The following is a 26,458-nucleotide window of genomic DNA, read 5'->3' as shown; positions in this document are numbered from 1 at the left end:
TCTTTCCATTTGCCCTCTGTCTATCTAATGGCATACATTTGGCCTTCCTGCTCCGGGCCACGCCTGGTAGCAGAGGCCATGCATCTGAAAAAGACTTTGGCCCAGTGCTTCCTCATATTTTCACGTCCACTTCCACCACTGCTCCTTAGCTTGAAATGAGTACAAATTGACAAAATGGAATTGTTTCTGCTTGGCATAGACTTTGGCAACCAGAGAACACAGGCAAAGCCAGGTCCACATTTACTCTTCCCCATGTTCATCGGCATGCGAAGTTCCAAGATGGAAATTTGTTTCCCCTGCAGTTTTATGACACTTCTACTGCCTGATTATCCCACTTTATGGCAATTTGCATCGTTATGGGCCTGCGGCAAATGAAACAAATTGCCATAAAATGTTGGGAATATCCTAAATCATGGCTCTGTCTGGCCTGCTGAATGATGCCACTGGGGTTGAATTCAGATGGCTTGGTTCAGTTTGTCACAAAGAGTCACACTGGCCTTAATGGATGCCACTGGTTCGCGTGTCAGGCTGCTTGGTGACTACTAAATGAGGCAAACTAATAGAATTTTTTTCCAATGCACTAAGCAAGTCTTCAGAAAAGAAAAACACATTGATTCCAAAGTTGTTTACTACCAACCAAATAGAGCCCCTATAGCTTTTCCCATGAAGTCCACATTAGAGCTAAATTAACAGTCCTCATATGTATCCATTCTACTAGTAACAGACAAAAGTGCTTACACCGTTAGAGATGGAAGTTGCCTCCATCTAAATCATGATACAGAAGGGTATCTTCCTGGGTTAACCAGCTATCAAATGCTGCAATATCATGCATAGACAATGCCTTGAGGAAAAAATAATGTACGGGGGGCTTATAAATTATTCGTGTGTTTTAACTCAGTGGTGAAGTGCTAGCTTTAAAATAAAGGATCATGATGGTTAGGCTTGCAAAAATGAGATTCTGGAAGGATGATGACATCGATAAGTCCTGAGATTCTGTTATCACATCTGTGGCTTTGCTTTTACCAACCTCTGTCATGAATCCATTTATGAAAGTAGATTCTTTGTAGTAAGGAACCCTGTTAGTTCATAATACATAAGGTTTATTTAGACAATGAAACTAAAATAAAAGTAGCTGAACTTTATTGGTAATAACCTGGTTTTTACATACTAACTTCCAGATTATTGTCTACGTCCTTACTCAAGACACTGTCAGTGGGTATTTACATTCTGATATATGGAGACAACATTAGGACAGTATCTTTCCCATATTTATTACAGAGCTTTTTAGTGACACGTGAAAGAAATGTATGCAGGAGTCCCAGACACAAAGTGATCTGATGGAGACTCAGCTAGAGTCCTGGACATAAGACTCAAATCATGATGCACAAACCACATCTGAACTTATTCTCCAGGCAACAGAAAATATTCCAGAAGAGAGGGAGCCTTTGTAAAGACTGGTTTTATATTATTTTAACAAACATATTTTTAGCTAACACTTGTTTAAAAGAAAGAGCAATTAAAAATTATCAATGATGGAGCATTTATTGTGTGCCAAGGAAGACCAAACCATTGGTTGAGTTGGTCCATCCCCTTCCTTTAGCCACTTACAGATGAGCAAATTAATTAACAGAGGTTGAAACACTTGGATAGGAACTAATATGCATAGCTAGAATGTGAACAAAGACCCGGTCTTCCCATAAATTGCATGTCTTCCTCTACGCCACACAGTCACACTATAAAAATCAACTCCTCTGCTAAATTAACATTATTATTGGTTCTATAATGAACCACAAATATAAAAGGCTCTAGAATAATTTCAACGATGTAACATGTATGGATTCTCCTGGGTGATTCTCATGACTCATTTGTATATTACAGAGTTTTCTTCTAACTGCACAGCCTTTCTTATTCCACTTTTTCCACTTATTCCACTTATTCCATGTTAGACATTTTCTAAACAAAGTATCATATTCACTGCTTTAGTTTTCTTTTCTGTTGCTGTGATCAATACACTGGCAACAACGACCTCGGGAAGAGAGGCAATTTTTAAGTTCACAGTTTTAGGTTACAGTCCATCATGGCAACAGGAGCTTGAAGCCACTGGCCACATCTGCTTTACAGCCCCAGTTAGGGGAAGAGAGCAATGAGTGAACTTGTTCCAGAGCTCGGCTCAATTCCTCTACTCTCTCACAATCCAGGATGCCTTGCCTCAGGAATGGTGTCATCACAGTGGGCAGGAGCTGTCACCTTCTCCAACTAGCAATCATGATAATGCTCTACAGGCATACCCAGAGACCCATCTCCTATATGACTATAGATTCTGTTAAGATGAAAATTAACATTTTATTCTTTATTATTTTTTACAGAATTTCTTACATGAGTGTTGTTTTTATATAATTTCCCCCCAACTCTTCCACCTTCCAATTCCTGCCATGTCCCCTCTCAATTACATAATGTCTTCTTCAATTAATGATTAATCTCTCTCTCTCTCTCTCTCTCTCTCTCTCTCTCTCTCACACACACACACACACACACACACACACACACACACACACTTTACATTAGCCATAATAGTCACTCAATTTGGGGTGAAAATATTCTGGCCTCACTTTTACTTGAGTGTACTCATGCCTAAAGTCAGAAACCTGACTCTGATTGGTGGCACTAACACCTTACTAATATTTTATGAAAAGCAATCCAAATTCTATGAATTCTATTATGGTTTAAATACCTTTATTAAAGTAAAGATTTAAAACAAAGGGTTGGGGAGATGGCTTAACTATGAGGATCTGAGTTCAGATCCCCAGTATACATATTTTAAAAGACTAAGTGCATATCACTGGGAAGGTATTGACAGGGAAATGTTTGCAGCTTACTAGCCAAATGGGTGAGCTTCAAGTGCAGTGAGAGATACCACCTCAAAAAAATAAGATGGAGAGCAATTGAGAAAGATGCCTGACATAGATCTCTGGCCTCCTTATCCACATACACACACCCATGGTCACTCACACACAAATACATACATTCATATACCACACATGCATGCATATATACACACACGAAGAATCAAGATGTAGATTCATTAAGCTTGGTTTCTGGTTTGAGACAACATCAGTCAATCAACTTGCAGAAACAAATAATTACATAATGAAGAGAGGCTGCTAATAATCATTTCAATTTTTTTCCTAAGGATTTGACTCATTGCTTTGATGGGGGATGTCTTTTTGTATGCTGTGAATATGTGTTGCTCTGATTGGTTGATAAATAAAGCTGTTTGGCCTATGGCAAGGCAGCTTAGAGGCAGGCAGGAAATCCAAACAGAGAGACAGGAAGAAGGCAGAGAGAGATGCTGCTACCTGCCACCAGGAGAAGCAAGATGTAAAGTACTGGTAAGCCACAAGCCACGTGGCAAGGTATAGAAATTGGTTAATTTAAGATATAAGAGCTAGCTAGCAAGAAGCCTGCCACAGCCATAGTTTAACAATAATATAAGCCTCTGTGTGTTTATTTGGATCTGAGTGGCCATGGGACCAGGCAGGACACAGGAAAACTTCCAACTACATTACTTATTATAAGAAGGTAGGTAAGCTCTCACCAATAAAATGAGGATAGAAATTACAAGTATTTCTTCCAAGCAAGGTCTTCAAAGAACCAGTATGCCCTCTCTCCAAATTCAATTGGCTGGGAGCAAAAGATGGTAATGTCCTGTTCCCATGTAATATAAAGAACTGATCATGAGGCCCTTTGAAAAGGCCACCTTGCATTAGGAGTGCCCATTAACTAAGACAAGATTATTTACATGCAGCTGGAGAGATGGTTCAGTGGTTAAGAACACTGGCTGCTTTTGCACAGGACATGAGTTCAGTTCCTGGCACTCTCGTGGTGACTATCAACTGTTTATCACTCCAGTTTCAGAGGATCTGTATCCTTCTTCTGGCTTCCTCAGGCACTGCACACACATGGTGCATACACATATGCAGACAGGAGATTCACGCGTAAAATAAGAATAAATATATCTTAAGGAAAAACTATTGAGAAGCCACTATAACTTAAGGCTGTACTCTATATAGCCCTAATTCACTTTGCAAATGCTTACTTAGAACTTGGCACAGAACAATAATCCAAATGCTGGCTTCAGGTTTAGGGTTTCCTATTCACAAATTGTTTCAAATACTTATACATTCTATGGCTCAACCATTCTCACTAAATAGTCATTGAGTATCTAGTCTACTGTAGGCATAGTTCTGAGTTTTGATTGTAACAGTAGTGACCAAGGCAATCTCCTTCCTACATTTATGGAGCTTTTATTGTAATCTGGCAAGACAAAAAAATACAAAAACATAAATAATATGAATGAATAAATAAGGTAATTTTAAACAGAATGGCTTATAGCAATGGTTATCAACCCATGGGTCATGAGCCCTTAGGGGGTCAATTGACCCTTTCACAGAGGTCATATATCAAATATCCTGCATCAGACATTTACATTACAGTTCATAACAACAGAAAATTTAGAGTTATGAAGTAGTAATGAAAATAATTTTATGGTAGGGGATCACCACAACATGAGGAACTACATTAAAGGGTTGAAACATTAGGAAGGTTGAGAACCACTGGCTTACAGTGACAGGGGTGACTTTAAATAGGATTTTTAAACACCTTTTTCTGAAGAGGAATAGTAAGTGTTAGTTAACTTAGTTCACATATTCATACTCTGTGAAGTTAAATAAATTGGAATGTATGTTTTCCAGAATTCCTTTCCCTTCCTCGAATAAGGACATGGGAACACATGGAACACGCACACATTTTCATACCCACCCACCCCTCTTTGTCATAATGATTCAAAAGATGAAGGTAAGCCAGACTGAGTCATGAGCCATGTGTCCTTTGGCTCTGAAATGAAAATGGCATCTTCTCCTGCAAGACATCTGTATGGTTGCAGTGGGAGGTTTGGAGGCAGTGAGAGACTGGCAGATTCCACCTCATCTTTGTGTGTTCACTTTTGCCCTTACCATCTCCCACTTAATGCTCATCTTTCCTTCCTTATGGCCCCTCACAGATGGCTTCAAATACAGAAATGTCAGCCTTCCTGAAACTCTTTTTTCTTCTCACTGCTCAGAGTTCAATTTCCTGAATATTATGTACATTTGGCTTAATTTCTATGGAAAATGCACACTGCAGAGGGGTTTGTTAGATGGTCTCACTTGGCCCTTGTGAAGTCAAGTCTATTAGCATCCCACCACAGTGAAGAGACTGTGTTCATCAAGGCCAACAGAGTGATGAAGTTGGAACTCAAACACTCAGAACATAATAAGTGAATCCTAACAAGCGTCACCTCTATTATGCTCCATGGGTCTGTTCTGTAAGGTTTAGGGATTTACCAAGTGCCACTTTCACCAGAGATTTACTTCCCATTTGTGAGCACATAGCTGAAAAATGCAGTAGATCAAAGACTATAATTTGAAAGATGGGAAGTATTTAAAAACCATTCACCCCAATTGCATAGGGAAGAAAGCAAATTGCACAGAAGAGATCACACAAGTTGAGTAAAGTCCCTTGCGAGGAACCTCTGCCTGAGGGCTGTAGCTGTATGCCATGTCACACTCCAGACCTCAGTGTGCTTCAGTTTAACTGCATAAGGCAATGATGTAGGGGTCTGGGACAATGCATGATGCTTCTCAGGAGCCAGAACTGCAAACTAAGACTTGTTTGTATGTATGACTACCTCTCTGGTGTCCTCTGGCCCAAGGTAAAATAATTCTATTTTTTATCAGCATGTTATAAGGGCCCTTTCTGGCATTAATTTAAGTCTCTTCTGACACTTGAACTGGAAGCACTATTAGAAATATCCCTTCCAATAATTCTGCTAATAGTTTCTGGCAAACGTGAACCTGGAGTGGCATTTGAATGAACGTATCTGTAGAGGGCTCCACAGGAATCAATATGTCATTCTGATTCATTCTCGGCTTCTAGAGGAAAAGTATTTATTTTCTAAGGATAAAATGGGAATCATTGCATGAGGTGGAACAGAGCAGCCCTACAAGATGACCTCTTCTCCTTATTACTCCTGGAGAATTAAGCCACAGGAACTTTAGAATGAAAGCTGTGGGCCTCTTCTTGAGATCTTTCCAATATCCTATAGGAGCATCAAATATCCCTATGGGAGTTTAATAATTTCACCATTTTGACATTAGGATTTTATCTGGAAAAACACTTTGAAGGCCAGCAGGCTGTAAATGAGGGCAGGCTTCATCTGCCAGTATATAAGCACATGAGAATGTGTCTAGAAAGAAAATTGATTTTTGTTTCCTCCAGTGAAGATAAAAAGTCTTACCATCTTAAGAGAAATGAAGAAAGTTATTGGCCATTATTGATTTCTCAATAATGAGAAGCTCTTAACAATAGCAAGAGTCTAAGGCTTCATAATAATATAACTTCTACCCCAATAAAAGTAAGAATTCTTCTTATGGAAGCAAAATTAAGAACAAACCCCCAAAGCTTTAAGTTGCCTAAGAGACAAAGTCCATCTGTCCTTTCCTTGTTGTATTAATAAGCTTTCTATTGATGATGTAAACACTCAAGACAACCACCTTGTAAAGAAGAAAGGCTTAGTTGGGATCAAAGGTTCCAGTTGTCCCTATTGCTTCAGACTGTGGCTAGGCAGCAGATCACGTGGTAGGGGCAAAGTTGCTCCATCCTTGGTGGCTAAGAAGAAAAAGAAGAAAGGGACAGGGGTGGCAATATCTCCTTTGGTTGCCCTCAATAGCATAACTTTCTCAAACTAGATTTTGATGGTTTCAGTGCCACCCAATATCAACATGGGCTTTCAACACTTCTGGACTTTGAAGGGCATTTCAAACCCAAGCTAAAGAGCATGTAGAAACCATACTGCAACTAGAAGACATAACCATTAAAACTTCAGAGATAACTTCAGAGCATCATGAGGAATTTTTTGATGCAGCTGGAAATTAACTCTCATAGAACTAAAATGACATTTAACTTTATTTCCTTTCACCAGGAATTATAAGACATGAGAGACCAGAGGCTCTTAGGAGTTAATTATAAAACCCATCTGTCTGACTGTCCTTAGGACTAGACCACTTTGAAGTCAAGTTCAGTCTCAACTGTTTGGGAAAGGCAAGCATAACAATGTGATCCATAAAGCCCAAAGCCGTGTCTTAGCCTGGCCCAAAGGACTGCATGGACTGAGTAGAGTCAGGTCTATGACACTAAGGGAAAGAATCAACATACAAGATCCTGCTAGCCGTAGTCTCCCTAGGGAAGTACAGAATAAATAAATGATTTATTTTAGGATGATTTCGGAAATGCTGATGGGGGAGATTAGGAAAGAATCAGTGGCACTTGAGAGGTATTGAACACAGGAAGATTCTGTGTAAGCAAGGACAGCTGTGACAGCAATGTGCACCACTGCAAGTTTACCACAAACACAACAGACTAAAGATGGCAACACCTAGTCCATGCTGTGGTCTTTTGTTAGGGTGCAGTTTACTCACCATAGAGATGCTTTGTGTTCAGACTTAACTATGACAGGAATTTTCCCCATTGCTGTAACTGCCTCTCTGATGTTACTGCCAGTGGATCTGAAAAGTCCAAATTCCTTCAAACAAAAGCACGGTCAGGTCTTTCACAGCAATACCCCAGTCCCTGGTACCAACTTCTGTCTTAGGGTTTCTATTGCTGTAAAGAGACACCATGACCATGGCAACTCTTATAAAGGAAAAACAGTTAATTGGGTGGCTTACATTTTCAGAAGTTTAGTCCATTATCATCATGGTGTGCAAGCAGACATGGTGCTGGAGAAGTAGCCAAGTGTCCTACATCTTGACTTGCAGGCAACAAAATGTGGTCTGTCTCACTGGGCATGAATTGAGCATATATGAGATGTCAAAGCCTGCCTCCACAGTGACACATTTCCTCCAGCAAGACCACACCTACTCCAACAAGGCCACACCTCCTAATGTTGTCACTCCTTTTGAGGGCCTGTGGTGATACTTTGTTGTACCCTAATAAAATTTGCCTAAAGATCAGAGAACAAACAAGCCACTAGATTAAACATAGAGGCCAGGCAGTGGTTGCACACACCTTTAACCCTAGCACTCAGGAGGCAGAGATCCATCTGGATCTCTGTGAGTTCAAAGCCACCCTGGACTACATGAGATTGACTCAGTCTAGGAGAGAAAAAAGAAGAGGCAGTGGTGGCACACACCTTTAATTCAAGTACTTGAGAATCACAATTTTAATCCCAGCACTAGGAAGAAAGTAATATGGCAAGGTGGAGAAAGGTATATAAGGCATGAGGAGACAGGAATTGAGCCTTTTCAGCTAGAGCCTGTGGTTATATATTGTATGCCCTAATAAAATTTGCCTGAAGATCAGAGAGACAAAGGAACAAACCATTGCAGTGTCTCTCCTCACCAACTCTGTGAATCCTCTGCATAATGAATCAGTGCATAACACAAAGACTTTAGTTAATAGTCAAGCATTGTTACTGGATTTAGGTAACAGCCTTTGACCCAACAAGTTAGTGTTGGCCACTATCCTCCAAAAGTCAATTAAATTAATAGTGCAAAGCAATAAAAGGAGATTTATTCAATATGATCACATTGGGAAGAAGGACAATGAGACCCAATGACCACTTCTAACCCCCAAGTCCATCTTAGGAATCTTAAAGTGAGGCTGAGATTCAAGTTTGGGGCAGAGTTATACATGCCTAAGCAGTCATGGTCAAGGCATATTCCTGCCCACCATTGACCTATCATTGTTTCTTCTGTGAAGTGGTCTAAGAAATTGTAAATCTTTCCAGGAGAAATGTTTACCTATAAGATGGCCCAAGATTTATGCTTTCTCTTCTCCCAGCGTGAAATTCCTGAGGGAATTCCAATTTCTTGGGGTCCATGGCTTCCCATAGTCTGACAGTCAAAGTGAAGAACACATGTGTCTCTTTAGACTATCTTCATTTATGCCAGGCTGGTTACCATATTGTATTGTTAAAAACTGCTAAGAGTAGAGCATATAAGCTAAAATGTTATATTTAACCAATCTACAATATGTACTACATATTTTGTAATATTGGGTTGTATAAAAAATTATATAGTTTTGGAAATTAAGAATAAATTTGTATATAAACATTGAATTGATGTATTTTATAATAATTAACTTACACAAATGACATTCTATGCCAGGAATTTTCAACCTTGGCTCTGTGGACATTTGAGGGTTTTCACTGGGCTTTTATTTCTGCTCCAATATATTGCCACAGATTTACTATCTTGAAACTACAAACATGTATAATGTGGTAATATTGGAGCAACTTTAAGAACTATAGAGCCTTTCTCAGCTGTTGATCACAAGCCACCCTGAGCTTTCAGGATCCTGTCTTGTGAACTGGAAGAATGAAATTCATGGACCACAAAGGGTAAGTTTTATGGAGAATTTACTATAGATCCATAGGTCACATCATAAGAGGGAGAAAGATAGGCAAGCTCCTGTATAGCATGATGGGGTCTCAGCTAATAGGGTATCATTGAGCTGCTTAATTGGTGACATTTAAAAAAGATTTTGGCTAAAACTGGGGTAAGGTATAGAAGAGTAGATAAGCTGGCCAGTCCAGTTGGGCAAACCAGCTGTCCAGATGTTTCCCCTCTGTGTCTGTCAAGTAGGCACCTATAGCCTTCAGACAGAGGTACTCCTTTAGGAGACATCAAAGAAACAAGGACCAGGCACACTTCTGGGGTTGCTGGCCTCTAGCAAGGACACTCAAAATGCATGCAGTCTTGGGGCCCTGCCCCATTTGGCCAGTTTCTATCAACTCTCATCACTTGCACTCTTACAGTTCCAGAAGTCACGTGTTTGCCAGGAGGAAAGACTGACATTAAAGTGTGTGCCAGATTTGCTGTTCACTCTAAAGTCAGCAAGGACAAAAGACAAAGAAATGAGTGACTCGGTGATAGACAAGACTTTATTTAGAACAAAAAAAAAAAAAGACCTGAGGCAGGGGTTCCTACTGTAAGAACCAAAGCCTGTCATCCACTTTCAGACTTGTTTGTCACAGGGCAGAAAGTGGAAAAGGGGAAAGGAAAGGAAATTTTTCTTTTGTGGTCAGTCATTGTTAACAGTAACTAGGGAGGCAGCATATAGTGTGGGTGTGGTGGTTTGAATAGCCCCCACAGGTTCATATATTTGAATACTTAGTTCCCAGTTGGTGTAATGTTTAGAAAGACTTAGATGTGGCCATGTGGGAGGTGTGTCGCTGGGGAGTAGGGTTTGTGGTTTCTGCTCTCTCTGTCTCCTGCCTGTGGAGCAGGATATAAACTCTCAAGATACTGTTCCAGTGGCATGCCTGCCTGCCTGCCACCACATTCACTGTCATGACGATCATGAACTAAACATCTGAAACTGCAAGCAAACACTTCTTCTGAGTTGCCTTGGTCATGGTGTTTTGTCATGGCAAAAAACAGTAACTAAGATGGTGATTTAAAATGGCAGGTACTTCTTTAGCCTTTACTGGGATTGATGAAGCAGAGAGGACAAGAATCTAGAAGAAAAAGGTAGTTTCATTTCAGGAATTGTCATTGTTTAGCCAAAGTGGAGGAGCTTTACAAAATGGTGGGACTGTGGTTAACACTGAGAAGACCTAGGAAAGAATACATGTGAAACCCCTGTGGTTTCTAGATGCAGCCCATGTGCCTTGGCTTGTGGCTTCTCAGCATATGATCTTACTCTCTGTTGCATCCTCTTGTCCTCTTCCTTCCTTGACCCTCTCATTTCCTTCCTAAAAAGACCCCATAATCACACTTTCCATGGCCCACAAGATCAGAACACTGTCTCCATCTCAAAGTCCTTCACTTACTCAGATCTGTGAAGTTCCTTTGGCTACAGAAAACTTTAGGCAAAATATGCAACGGAGTCTAAGCAAAGTGAAGTTGTCCTTAGACCAGCTGCAGCAGGCCTCCACCTTATTTGGGCATGATGTCATGAGTTTGCTACCCCTGATTGGCCGGATATTCATTAAAAAAAATTTTAAGCAAAGTCTTTCTTTGTTTTATTTTCAGTGCTGATATGAAATACAGGGCTTCTGTGCAGCTTGTTACATCAAAGTCAGACAACAGAGATGGACTCCTGGTAATGACCTCTTGCTTATTTAATAGAAAGTAGCATTGATAGATTCTATAAATTAGGATAGATACATCTCTAAAGGGCCATTATCAACTTTACCCCCAAGCCAAACTTGTAAACGTCTGTGTTATACATTCTAGAATGTATAGCTGCATCCCTGGCTTCTAAATGTCAATAGCAACATCTTCCAATTTTTGACAACCAGAAATTCCTCCACCATGTGGCCAATGTCTCCTGCCTGGAAAACCTCCCAGTAAAGAACCATTGACCTTTAAGAATGTTCTTTCCCATTGCATTCAAAATATTAAGGCCTAGTTCATTTAAGTACCAATTAGTAGTTTATGTTCCCAATATTTTTGTTAAAACATGCCATGGCTCTTCTCTTATCTACCATATCCATTTCAAGATCAGCTTCAATTATAGGGGGAAGAAATCTATGATGGTAGTAGAACTTGTACATAGAAACTGGTAATTTAAAGTAACTTACTGATTTACGTGGTGTGTTGGCTAGTTTTTAAGTTAACTTGACTCAAGCTAGAATCATCTGAGAGAAGGGAAACACAGTTCAGAAAATGAATCGATAAGATTTGGCTGTAAGCAAACCTGAGGGGCATTTCTTTTTTTTTGTTTGTTTGTTTGTTTGTTTTTATTTTTATTTTTATTTTGCAATACAATTCAATTCTACATATCAGCCACGGATTCCCTTGTTCTCCCCCCTCCCGCCTCCCTCACCTTCCCCCCAACCCGCCCCCCATTTCCATCTCCTCCAGGGCAAGCCTTCCCTGCAGACTGAGATCAACCTGGTAGACTCAGTCCAGGTAGGTCCAGTCCCCTCCTCCCAGGCCGAGCCAAGCGACCCTTCATAGGCCCCAGGTTTCAAACAGCCGACTCATGCAATGAGCACAGGACCCGGTCCCACTGCCTGGATGCCTCCCAAACAGATCAGGACAATCAACTGTCTCACCAACTCAGAGGGCCTGATCCAGTTGGTGACCCCTTAGCCATTGGTTCATAGTTCATATGTTTCCGTTCGTTTGGCTATTTGTCCCTGTGCTTTATCCAACCTTGGTCTCAACAATTCTCGCTCATATAAACCCTCCTCATTCTCGCTAATTGGACTCCCAGAGATCCACCTGGGGCCTAGTCATGGATCTCTGCATCCAGATCCCTCAGTAGTTGGATGAGGTTTCTAGCATGACAGTTAGGGTGTTTGGCCATCCCATCACCAGAGTAGGTCAGTTCGGGCTGTCTCTCGACCATTGCCAGCAGTCTGTTGTGGGGGTATCTTTGTGGATTTCTGTGGGCCTCTCTAGCACTTTGCTTCTTCCTATTCTCATGTGGTCTTCATTTACCATGGTCTCCTATTCCTTGTTCTCCCTCTCTGTTGTTGATCCAGCTGGGATCTTCCACTCCCTCAAGCTCTCTTTCCCTCCACTGAGGGGCATTTCTTAATTAACAATAGATGTGGGAGAATCTAGTCAATTGTAAATAGGTCCACCTCTGGGCTGGTGGTCCTGGGTTCTATAAAAAAGTAGGCTGAGCAAGCCATGAGGAGCAAGCCAGTTAAGCAGCACCCCTCCATGGCCTCTATATCAGCTCCTACCTCCAGGTTTCTGCCTTGACTTCCCTGGACGATTACAAGTTCAAAATGAAATACACCTCTTCCTCACCAAGTTGCTTTTGACTCTGGTGTTTATCACAGAAGTAGAAACCTTACCTAAGACATTTGATAATGTCAGTTCTTCCATCCAATAACATGATACATCTGCCCATTCATTTAGGTCTTCTTATATGTTCTTCAATGATGTTATGAAGCTTGTCATGTCTTTTCCTTCTTTGCATACTTATTCCTAAACATGCATCAAAGGGATGTGCCGTTCTTGAGATTTTAAACATCTTATGTTTATTCCTTCCATACAGAAACACTGCTTATGTGTATAGGTAGACATTCTATTTAGCAGTCTTCCTGAGTTCCCTGGCCAGTTCAAAACAATGTTAGATTCCTATGTTTCCATGTTGACTATGTTATTATCTGTAAATAATTGGTCTTTCTTCCTTTCCTGTCCTTAAATTTTATCTCATCCTGGTAGTGTAGGCAGACTTTTCTTTCCAACCTTCCAGTTCCCAAATAAGTGACTCAATATTAATTATAAATGCTTGGCTGATAGCTCAGGCTTATTACTAAGTAGCTCTTACAGCTTAAATTAACCCATATTTCTTATCTAAGTTCTACCACATAGCTCATGACTTGTTACCTCATTTCATACATATCCTGCTTCCTCTGTGTCTGGCTGATGACTCCCGAGACTCCTCCCTTTTTCTTCCCAGCATCCTCCTAGTCTGACTCTCTCACCCAATCTCTTTCTGCCCAGCTATAGGCCAGTCACCTCTTTATTAACCAATGAGAGTAATACATATTTACAGTGTACAAAGATTGTTCCAGAGCATGGTAACAAGAACCTCCTGGACTCTGCTGAGGAGAACTTGGAGGAATGGGATCTTTATTTTCATTGACTTTGAAAATAAATTATTTTGTCATGTCCCTATTGAATTATTGAATTATTATTGCTTTTTAAATTATCACTTACCAGGTTAAGAAAGCTTTCTAAGAGATGCTATCATGGGTAAATACTGAATTGAATTAAATGCCTTGCATTCATTAATTCAGTCTTTTCTTTCTTCCTTTCAAAGTTGTTGATAAGGCAAATTACACTGGCTTTTGTTTCCAGACAAAGTCTATTTCTATTGAAATTACAGATGAGCACATCCTAAAGAGTCCAATTGCTCTGTTTGTGGTGAAACACAGCAGGCTTCTCTCCACTATTTTCTCCTCCACTAAGACAATCATTTCTATTTTAAGTCATTTTTCAGGGCTTGTTTCTGTATTTCTGAATAACAAACTTGCTTTGCTACTCATTACTATTTTAGTTTCAGTCTTATACTATCCACTGTGTGAGCACCTTTGAGTCCTGGGCCCCACTGTGCCATTATTTTCTGCCTTCCATCTACAATCACCTAAAAGTTACACACACATATGTTTTACATAAATACCCTTCTTGTATACTACAGCTATGGAAACACTACACACATCTGAACCATACAGTGAACTATGAGTACTTTCCCTTGGCTTTCTTTTTTTTTTTTTTTTTTTTTTTAGTGTGCTCTGCCTTTTTTATTTGCTACCTTTTATATGATATTGAGATGTATTCCAAACTCAGCTCTTCAGCATCTAAAAATTAATTTGAAGATGTTCAGGTGTTCCATAGACTTGACCTTCCCAACACCTCTCCTACCCTTGCCATGCTCCAGTCTCCATTTGCTGTGGCTGCATGGTGCACAGCTAACAGCAAGATCTGTCCTCATAACCACACCAGATTCTCCTTCCCTCTGTACCAAGATGGCAGTCCATGGCCTGTATCCTTTGCCCTCATCTCTTGATTTAGTCTTTGCTTTGTAAATTATTTCTCTCAGCAGATGCTAGAAGCAGTATGTGAATGACAACTGGCTGAGAAAAAATGTTATTTTTTAAAGAATTTTTCCTTTGGTTTTTTTTTTTTTTTTTTTTTTCAGACAGGGTTTCTCTGTGTAGCTTTGTGCCTTTCCTGGAACTCACTTGGTAGTCCAGGCTGGCCTCGAACTCACAGAGATCCTCCTGGCTCTGCCTCCTGAGTGCTGGGATTAAAGGTGTGCACCACCACCGCCCGGCTTTAAAGAATTTTTGAACATTATAAGAAGCTTCTACCTTCTGAGTTGAGGCAGAGAAATAAGAAGCTTTTTTCTTACAGAACACTGATGTTTATCAGTCTGGTCTTCCTCTACCTCCTAAGGGCTGGGATTCGATTTTTATGCCTCTCTGCCCAGTTGATGTGCTTCTGGGGATCAAACTCTGAGCTTTGTGACCTCTGAGCAGTCACTTTACCAACTGAGCCCCACTGCTAGTTCCTAACTTCTGGTTAATACTTAGCTTTATTACGTGCTCTGAGAATGAAATTCTGTATGTGTCTGTGTGACTGATCTTGTAATTACCTTGCTCTATCCTTTCTCACTAATTTCTGTGAGCTTAATCTATCAACTACTGAGACAGAACTTTTATGAGATTCTGTCCATGTATATGTTATATACTGAGGTTGTGTTTTGAAGTATTTACATGAACTAAATTGTTATCGCTTCCAGGTGAATTATTACATTATGCATTAATCATCACACAGTAATGAGATACACATAGCTTTAGCAGTTTTCTTCTACTCAACATTGCATGAATATATTACCCCCCCTCTCAAACCTCAGTCCCTTTGTTTTATTTACATATATTAATTTTATGTAGTGGGGTACACTATATTTCAAAATATGAATGCAGCATGCATTGATCATATCCATTCACTTTTCTTCCACCACCTCCAGTCTCTTGTAGGTACTAGTCTGTTTTCAAGAAGGCTTCTTAAGTGTACATGTATAAAGAACAATATACAACACTTTCTTTGATACATATGGTTTTTTTTTTTCACTTAACACAGTGTCCTCTGGCTCCTTCCATTTTGTTATAAATTATAGGACTCATTCTTTCTAGCTATATAAATATGCACATGTATACACACACATGCATACACTACTTTTTAAATTAATTGTTGATGAGCATGTAGACTGATTCTATGTACTCTGTTTTTTGTTGTTTGTTTTTGAGACAGAGTTTCTCTGTGTAGCCCTGATTGTTCTGGAACTCACTCTGTAGATCAGGCTGGCCTTAAATTCAAAAATCTGCCTACCTCTGACTCCCCAGTGCTGTGACCAAACTTGTTTGCCACTATGCTCAACTCGATTCTATATCTTAAGTATCCACCAAAATTCCAAAATAAAAATGGATGTTTAGATCTATTCTTTGAATGAATGACTCATATTCTCTTATAATAGCTGTATCTAAGTAGTTCTATTTTTTTATTTTAAGAAAATTCCATACTGTTTTCCATAGAGAATGTACCATTTACATTCTCAACAATGGGTTATAAGGCTTCGTTTTTTTCCCCACAACCTCATCAGCATTTGATTCTTCTTGTTGTTGTTGTTGTTGTTGTTGTTGTTGTTTGTAATAGCCGTTCCAACTGGCATCACATATCATGGTTTTGATTTTCATTTCCCTGATGGATATATATATATCCAATCGTATTTTTTCTTTCATATCATTGGCCCATCTATAAATTCTGTTAGGGTAAGATTTCTGAGGTCATTGTAAGTTCTGGATATTAAGCATCTGTCAGATGGACAGCCATGAAGTCTTTTCTCCTGCAGCTGTCTCTTTGCTCCCTTGATTTACTAGCTTTTGATTTTCTCAACTTTAGTCTAACTTTAACTGCTAAGACTCATACCTTTTCGTAGTGTTACTCTAGGTGTGTTTAAATTCTCTTGTGGTTGTTTGCACGTTTTGTTCTTCCATGACTTTTGTTGCATTCACTATTATCCAGTGAAATAGTTGATGTCAGAAGGGTTACTAGAAAGCAAGCCCTTAATGAATGGATTATGAACTGGCTGAGATGAGCTTTCCTAGTCATGGGAAGGCTAGGTTGCCTTCCCACACCAGGTTAGTGGAATCTATATGTGTGGTTTAAATAGTGCTCTAGGAAGTATCTTGCAATCATATGCTCAAAAGAACAGCAATGGAAAGGAATTCTAAGTCTGCTCTACTGAGATACTGATGCTTTAGTAATGAAATTTTAATTAAACCAGCAGTTTGTTTTTTAAAATCTCCTGGGAGGGAGCACAGTAGAGGAAGTTTAGGAGACACTGGAGGGATGAGGGAGGGGCAGAGATGATCAAAATATTTTGATGTATTATGAAATTCTCAAATAAATAAAAGTATATCCAGATTCTCCTCCAATCTATCTAACATTTTCTCAAGCTCATCTAAGAATATTTAGCAGGAAAAATTCAGTTCTTATTTCTTTCCATTCTCTCATCTCATTATGCTGAAGATTTGGCATTTTCTTGTATGTATCTTCTAGTCAGGAATTTTTCTCTTCACCTGTATCTAAATAGATATGTTTACACTGAGTTTTAATTTCCTGATTTTTTTTCTCTTTTGATTTGCCTTGCACAGTGCTTAATATTGTCAACATGACAGGATCTAGAATCACCTAAGAGAAAAAGCACTGGGTACACCAGTGAAAGAGACTGGGTTCATCAAGATGAGAAGACCCACTATGAATGAAGATAGCACTATTCCCTGGGCTGGGGTCTTTCTGCTTCTTACAGCTGCCCCACACACCCACCATCATGATTTCCCTACTATGATGAACTAGAGATTCATATTGGGAGCTAAAATAAACCCTTTTGTATAGCAGTTTCTTCTGAGTCAAAGGATTTCCTGGGCAGGAGAGGGTGTCATGAAGCTTAGAGGTAAAACAAAGGTCAAACATCTGGAAGAACAGAAACTTAGAAGATTGTTGAGGGACCCTCGCCAGCAGTATAAAATAGAGTAAACAGCTGGTGAGGAAAGAGACCCTGAGCAGCCCAACTTCAGAAAGAAGAGGTCCTCAGACAGTTGAGCTCCTTGCCAGGTGTGTGGAGAGCTCTAGGGTTGTAGCTGTCATGAGTGGGCACCCATTTGGGTGATACAGCTGCTCTTGACTCATCCCTGTTCCCTGTAAGTAACCCTTCACCCAGTCTCCTGTTAGTAATCCCAGTGAAAACTCACTAGGTCACCAAGTTGGACATTGGTACAGTAGTTACTTGGATTTGTCACGAGCTCCCCATCTATAGTGAGAGGATGTGTGTGCTGCATCTCCCCAAGAAAAGCCTGTCACATCACAAATCCACACTTCCTTAAGTCGTATTTGTCAGATAATTTGTCACAGTGCTATGAAGATTAACTAATACAGCTTGGCAACATTTTCCTTGTTTTCTTCTTCTATGCCCTGAACATGTCTGTGTTGTTCTTCTCCCCCAACACTGACCGTGTGTGTGTGTGTGTGTGTGTGTGTGTGTGTGTGTATGTGTAACCATGTAAAAGATTCTATAACTTGTAATTACTGGTTTTTCCACAGGGTTTAGCAAGCTAATTTTCCCATCATTTTAGTGATGCATTGCTCTTACTGCTCTTAAATAATTTAAAGTATTACTAAAGTATTACTTTAAGTGGATTGGTGGGGGGGGGGGGGGGCTGTGACCTAGATTGTGGAAAAGATCCTCCAAAAGCATTTGCATTCCTTTCTTTCTGTGCTCTAGGACCATGGTCAGAACTTTTACACTATGTCATATTCAGCTTTGGTATAGGAAGTTTCAGGTTCCCCAATGTGGAATGTTTGGAGGTTAATGGGCTTCTCTTTTACCATTAAATACAATGTGGTTTACATTTGGATGTGGGCCAGTCCTACACTAGAGCTTCATTTTTTTACTGTCTGTTCTGGGAGTCTTTACCAAATGCCAGAGTAAAGTCTATGCTTCATGTTGTAGGAAGAGAACAAACAAAAACATAAACAATATAAAATGTCAATGTTACCACAGAAGCATTTTCAGATGGCTCTTTTACCAGAATTGATGTGGAGGCCATATGTTTAGAAAAAGCTAGAAAAACTATTTCAGTGACACAAAGGATGCAAGCCTAGACTCATCTGGAAACAGAAAAGAGTTCAAGAAAGCTATAAGACAATGCTGTGATCTACACAAGAGGATGTAAGGATAGAGTGGAAAGGTTGGAGGCAGTGAGATCATGAAAGCCTCTTAGAACCTTTGGGAATTATATGCCTTCCTTCCTTAAAATATTGACTTCTACAGTGGGAGTATGCATTTGCTATATGTTAAATGGTGCTTTCTGACTGATGATTTCAAACATTGGGGGAATGTGTAGTTAATAGGCATTCATTATAAGAAAAGCTGATGATTTCTGTTTTAATGCTTCTTTTGGTTCTTGAGTGAAAAGTAACACCTTTAAAAAGGTGTTTCCAATTCATCAAGAGGAGTGAGTGTCTATATCCATTTGCATAAATAGACAACTAGACACAGCAGTAGACAGGTACTACAGAAAAGAGGTTCCACATCACAGATGACAGCACAGTCATAGTCACAGTACAAGATGATGTGAGGCTAGAGTATTCCCTGCAGCAGCATCAACAAGCATTTAAGACAACTCAGTATTGCCAAGACTCTAACAATCTGGTGTGGCCATTAGAAATGAGGCTGATAGATCCTGAGATACAGAAGAATGCAGCAATTTGTGCAACGCTGTATGGTGTATATATACTTTTATTATAAGCCCTTTTACACCTTGCATTTTCTATTTTATTAATACATTACTCATAAACTTAGAGATATGATCATATCATTTCTGTCCTTATCTATGCAGTTGGGGAATGTGAGGAGAGCAGTATTATAAAAAGTATAATATTGGTGTTAGGTTAATCAGATTATGGAGTCTTATTTTAAATATTATCTTTAATGTTTTATTATTTACTATGAAAATGGAGGAAATCAACACTTAAAAATACATTATTGCTTATGATAGAAAAGTTGTAAATTTCTAAAAGGTAAAGAAAATTTCTGAAAATTTAAATGACCAAGTCTTCCAATACACTGTCACCATTTTGATGTTTTTCTGTTTCTTTATGCATCATGTTCTCATGAATTTACACATGCTCTACTTAAAAATAAACAAATTCACACTTACATATGTTTTAGAAAAGAAAGACATTTCCATACTATATGTATTTTCATGCATATGAAGAATTTAAGTGGTAAAATTCATACTAAAACATAGCACACAATTAAAATTAATCAATAGGTGAGTGCATTTCTCAACTCTCATAAGAAAAACTATTTGAAGTAGATGATGATTGCTGTAGAGACCCACACCTGGCCAAGAATAAAAGAATAAGAGACTTCAGAATGTTTGTCCCTAAAGCAAACACACACATCATCATCATCATCATCATCATCATCATCATCATCATCATCATTTCTTCCTCCAAAGTCTCAGGGATCATTGCAGAAGATGGGGCATAAAAAGTATAAGTGACAGAGGTGATGGATGACTGAAAGGAAACAGTGTCTTCTGGACATGTAGCTGCATATATAAACTCACAATCGTGACAGTATGCACAAGACCTGTCAAGCCCAAGCCAGACTAAATCCCAGCATAGAGAAGAATGTTGAGCATGAAGTCTTACCCTTAGCCAAGGAACTATTGTCAATTGTTAGCCATAAGGAGGGAGGAATCTCTCTCTCTCTCTCTCTCTCTCTCTCTCTCTCTCTCTCTCTCTCTCTCTCTGTGTGTGTGTGTGTGTGTGTGTGTGTGTGTGTGTGTGTGTGTGTGTCTGTATCTGTGTCTGTGTGTGAGTATGTGTGTGTGTGTGTGTGTGTGTGTGTGTGTGTGTGTGTTAGGGACTAGGAGAGGCAATTGTGTATCCTGCTCTATCACTCTCCCTTATTTCCTTCAGTTGGGGTCTCTCACTGAACCCAGAGCTTGGTTGGATGACAGCAAGTCCAAGAGATTCTTTTCTCTCTGCCTCCCACAGTGCTGAGATTATAGACATACACATGCCCAGCTTTTTTAATATAAGTGCTGGAGAATTGAATTCAGGTCCTCATACTTACAGAGTAAGCACTCTTAACTACTGATCCATCTGCCCAACCCCTGAAAAGCCTTTTATAATCCTTCATTCTTGATGTATTTTTCAAATGTAGAACTTTACATATCTGTAAATCCACATATCATAAGCACACTGTTCAACAAATATAACAAGATAGTCCCACTTGTGTAATCACCACCTTGTTCAATACATAAGACAGTAACAGCACTAATGACAGCTTATTATACTGGTGTGGATGTGGAGTAAGGGGAAGACTCCTCCACTGTTGGTGGGAGTGCAAACTTGTACAGCCACTTTGGAAATCAGTATGGCAGTTTCTCAGAAAATTGGGAATTGATCTACCTCAAGATCAAGCTATACTATTCTTGGGCATATACTCAAAGGATGCTCAATCATTCCACAAGGAAACTTGCTCAACTGTGTTCATAGCAGCATTATTCATAATGGTCAGAATCTGGAAACAACCTAGATGCCCCTGAACCAAAGAATGGATAAAGAAAATGTGGTACATTTACACAATGGAATGTTACTCAGCTGCTAAAAACAATGACATCAAGAAATTTGAAGGGGAATAGATGGAACTAGAAAAAAACATATTGAGTAAGGTGTCCCAGATTCAGAAAGACTAACATGGAATATACTCACCCATAAGTGGATACTGGTTATAAAGTAAAGGATAAACATGCTACTATCCACAGCCCCAGAGAAGCTAGTTAACAAGGAGGGCTCAGAGGGGGATAAAGATGCATGGATTTCCCTGGGAAGGGGAAATAGAAGAGATCTTCTGGGTAGACTGGGAGCTGGCAGGGATGTGAATATGAGTGATTAGGTTAGGGAGTGGGTGGAGGGGAAGAGTAATTAAAGAAACGTCTTGATGGGGGCATATTTTGGGGTCAGGTAGAAACCTACTTCAAGGGAAACTCACACTAATCTACAAGGGTGACCCCAGCTAAGACTCCTAGCAATAGTAGATATATATCCTCAACTGGCCTTCTCCTGTAATCAAATTGGTAACTTCCCCATTTGTCATCAGAGAGACTTCTTCCAGTGACTGATGGAAACAGATGCAGAGATCCACAGTCAAGGACTGGGCCAACCTCAGGGAATCCTGTTGAAGAGAGGGAGGAGGGATTGTATGAGCCATGGCAGTCAAGGTCATCACAAGAGAACTCACAGAAACAACTAACCTGGACTCATAGAAGCTCATGGACTCTGGACTGACAGCTAGGGAGCCTACATGGGACCAGCCTAGGCCCTCTACATATGTGAGACAGTTCTGTAGCTTGATCTACTTGTGGGACTCCTAGTGGTGGAAGCAGGGTCTGTCCCTAATGCTTTGAGTGGCTTCCAGAAACCTATTCCTCATACTGGGTTTTCTTGCTCAGCCTTAATACAAGTAGAGGAACTTATTTCCTACCTCAACTTGATATGCCATGCTTTGTTGATACCCATGGGAGGCCTACCCCTTTCTGAACAGAAAGAGAAGAGTGGATTGAGGAGGGAGGTGGGAGAGAGAACGGAAGAAGAGGTGGAACAGACATGCAGGAGGGGAGGTAAAAACCACGTCACCTGACAACATGCAGATGAATAGAAATGGGTTAATTTAAGTTGTAAGAGCTAGTAGTACAATTCTAAGTTATTGGACAAGCTTTCATAATTAAAAATAGGTCTCCATGGTCATGATTTGGGAGCTGGCTGGTGGAACAGATAAAGGCTCGCTACAATCTTAATTATTATAAATTAGCTTTGCCTGTTTTTTTTTTAAAGTTTATATACCTGAAATACTGCATGAATTTTAAAACATGGCTTATTTTGTCAAAATTATCTTCTTGTGGTTCATGGGGCTGTTACCTACACCAGTATTTTGTTCATTTCCATGTAATACAAATATCCCGAGTCTCTTACACTTGTGTTGCATACAAATAAGCTCACTTTAAGTAAAAAGTAACCTAGGTTGAAATGCTTTAATTTACCTAAGCTATTGATTGTCACCATTTAAGAACACAGATGCTGATGCATCAGTTGTTTGATCTTAATTGTGAGGCTGACTATGAATTATGATTGACCAATACTGCCGGGCATCATGAGCAAACATCATACACTGTCATTAGCCAAGAAACAACCCAAATTCAAAGTACTTCCTACTGAACGTGAATTGCTTTTCTGCTATCATAAATTAAAAAAAATGTAAGTCACAGCACTGTAAATCAGAGACCATCTATATGTCACTGTGTGAATGCAACATCTAAAATTAAATGCACCTCACTGTGGATGGCCATTTAGATCATCTTCACTTGGGAGCAGTTACTAATAATGCTCCTACAAATGTTTTGGGTATCATTTGATACACGTATGCATGCACTACTTTTGGACAAATGCCTAAATGGAAACGCTGGATTATAATACAGGTATGTATCCATAATGAGACCTGGGCTTGCCTGGTTGTCTAGGCTGACTGGTCAATGGGCCTAGCATCTACTTATCTCTGCCTTCCCAGGGCTGAAATTACAAATGTCCACCAGTGGACCCAGCTGTTCTACATGGGTTCTGAGGACTGAACTCTGGTCATCATGCTTGGTAAGCAAGCACTTGACTAACTAAGCTACCTCTCCAGTCCTGCCTTTTAATTTTTGTACTAGGGGTATTTTGATTACTCATTGCCAATACTGGAGCATTTTGGATTTGACAATATATTTAATTGTATTGGTAAACTTTATATTCTCATGTTTGCATGTTAAATTATTATTACATTTACACAGTCTTTCCTTGATTTTAGAACTAACTCCCTTTAGAATATCTTGTAAAGTAAGCCTAGTGATGTTGTATCTCTCAGCTCCTTTTTTCTTTTTTTACCTGAGGAAGTCTTTACCACACTTCACATTTTAAAAGACAAAGTTCCTGGGTATAGTATTCTTGTTTGACAATTTTTCCCTTTCAGCATGTTGAAGATATCATGGCAATCTTTATTTGCATGCAAGGCTTCTACTGAAAAATCTACTAAGTGTAGGTTGCTTTGTGTGTGGGAATTAATTTCCCCTTGTTTTCAAAACTCTCTAACCATTAACTATTTGATGATGATGATGCTGAGTGTGTGTCCTTGCAGGTTCTTCTTATTTGATGCCATTTGAAATTTTTGAGTCTGGAATTCTATTTACTCCCTCAAGATTAGGAAGTTTTCTCCCATATTTCTTCAAATACGTTCTTTCTCCTCCTCTTGGTTACCTTATCCTATTTCTGTAACATTAATAATTAGCATGTTAGCCGGGAAGTGGTGGCGCACGCCTTTAATCCCAGCACTCGGGAGGCAGAACCAGGCGGATCTCTGTGAGTTCGAGGCCAGCCTGGGCTACCAAGTGAGTTCCAGGAAAGGCGCAAAGCTACACAGAGAAACCCTGTCTCGAAAAACCAAAATAATAATAATAATAATAATAATAATAATAATAATAATAATAATTACCAAGTTATATTTGGTAGTATACCATAAGGCCCCCAAACTACCCTGTGTTTTTTTTTTCACTCTTCAAAGTGCATTATTTATGGTGGCCTATCTATAAGTTCACTTGCCAGTTTGTCTGTCTGATATAGTCTACTATTAAACTCCTCTGTTGACAACTGAACCACGCTAGTGGGAACTCATGAACTTTAGACCAACAGCTGTGGATCCTGCATAGGACCAGACTAGGCCCTCTGCATGAGGGGGACAGTTGTATGACTTGGTATGTTGAGGGGCCCCTGGCAGTGGGATCAAGATCTACCCCTGGTGCATGAGCTGGCTTTTTGGAGCCCAATCCCTATGGTGGGATGCCTTGCTCAGCCTTGATGCAGTAGGGAGGGACTTGGTCCTACCTCAATTGAATGTATCAGGCTTTGCTGATTCCTCATGGGAAGCCTTACTTTTTTGGAGGAAGGGGTGGGCAGTGGCAGCAAGGCTGGGGGTGAGGCGTGGGAAGAGAGATGAGGGGTATCTATGGTTGATATATAAAATAAATTTTAAAAAATCTTGAATAAAAATAAATAAATAAAACTCCTCTGTTGACTTTCTTCAGTTCAATTATGGTAGTCTCATATATGACTAACCTCTTTTGAGAAAGAATTAGTAAATGGTTCTACAATGGAGTGAACTAGAAGGAAGTTCATGAAGTGTTGAACTCTGGCTCAGGTAGCAAGAAGGCTGCTTGTTTGCACCAATAGATTCCAGAAGTAAAGTTCCTTAGACCATGCCCATTGTGAGCTACTGGGGATCCTTGCATTTCATCTCTTTATTTTGTGATCCAAGAAGAGTCAGGTATGTTTAATACCCTCTGACTTAAGAACCAATTAATTTATGATGTAGTCCCTGAATAATTCTATTCACAGGGATGGTCTTCACTAGGGAAGACAGACAGGTGGTGTTTGAGAAATTCCAATCTCTTTCTTAGGCTGGTGGTGGGTTATCATCTGTCTGTACATCCCTTTATTCCTCAACACAACTTAGTTAGAAGCCAGGGTATCAAGCAGCCACTGAGAACAGAAGTCATAAACTATTCACCAGGATGAAGGAGTCTGTGTTTTCTAAACCTCTTCTATGCAGTTTCTGCACGTTGCCTACATAAAACCCCAACATCTTTTTTTCCTAAGGTTCAATTCTATTACATGTATATAACACCCTGCACTCTCAAAGCTGGTGAATTAAGCACGAAACTGTGAAGTTCTGTACCATTAGGACATAGTATTCGACATCTAAACCCTCCTCTGCAAAAGAATTTGGGTGTCTGGAAAGTCTTCCTCTGATTTTATTATGCAGTGTCTGGGACAGGGTCCATGCTCACATGTGACTTAGTTTTTCCTCCTGGCTGAATGTGGATGTTCTCTAGCTGCCCTGCAGGAGGAAGAGTCTCACCTGTGTTTCACTTTCTTTCACAGAGAAATGATCTTCCATGGAGAGCAGAACAGCCTGGAAATTGCTTGCCAGCCTCCTCTTTAAGTTGTACAGAAAACCCTTTCGACAAATAATACACTTCAAGTCCCTTAAACATAATAGTAGAATCTTCAACACTAAGTTCTTATTTAAATTCAATGTAATGTAATAATGAACCACCAGCAGGAACAATATGCACTTTAATCACCTACCCCTTGTCTTAAACCAATCTTACAAAACAAGTGTGATAAACAATTGAGGGGTGCTTCATTTTCAGTCATCAAGAAGATAAGAAGAATTCACTTAGAAGTATTACATTAGTTTTTTTTTCTCATTTCCTCATCACATTTTGGAAGAGAAAATTTTAAAAAATGTTATTGGTGTGCTTTATAATGTCATGGAGAAGAAATTATAATACCCTGTCTACAAGGACCTACTGAGCACACCACCTTAGCTTTCATCCCCATGCAAACAACAAAATGAAGAACAAATAATTTTCCCCATTTTGAAAATCTGTCAACAAATAATGTTGCAAAACTGTGATCATGCTAAGTACATACTTATGTAAAGTTTATAGACAATGAGTCTACAGCACATCTTAGCTTGTAAAGCTTTTGAAAGTTCCCAATGTTGGTTATTCTTATTCAGCCTTTCTTGATATTTACCATTTTGTTTTTACTTTTTACATCCTCCAAGCATTTAAAAATCTGATTTTAAAATTAATATCTTTTAAATATCCTCAGTTGTATCCTCTTTCATGATGCCAAAGCAGTTTTTGCCTTCTGAACTGAAAAACACTTGAGATTAGGGATATTATGCCTCATGATGTTTTTATATCTACCCATAATAC

Source organism: Peromyscus eremicus, chromosome 1 (assembly GCF_949786415.1).
Source record: "Peromyscus eremicus chromosome 1, PerEre_H2_v1, whole genome shotgun sequence".
Lineage (NCBI taxonomy): Eukaryota > Metazoa > Chordata > Mammalia > Rodentia > Cricetidae > Peromyscus > Peromyscus eremicus.
Note: the sequence above shows the minus strand (reverse complement) of the source record.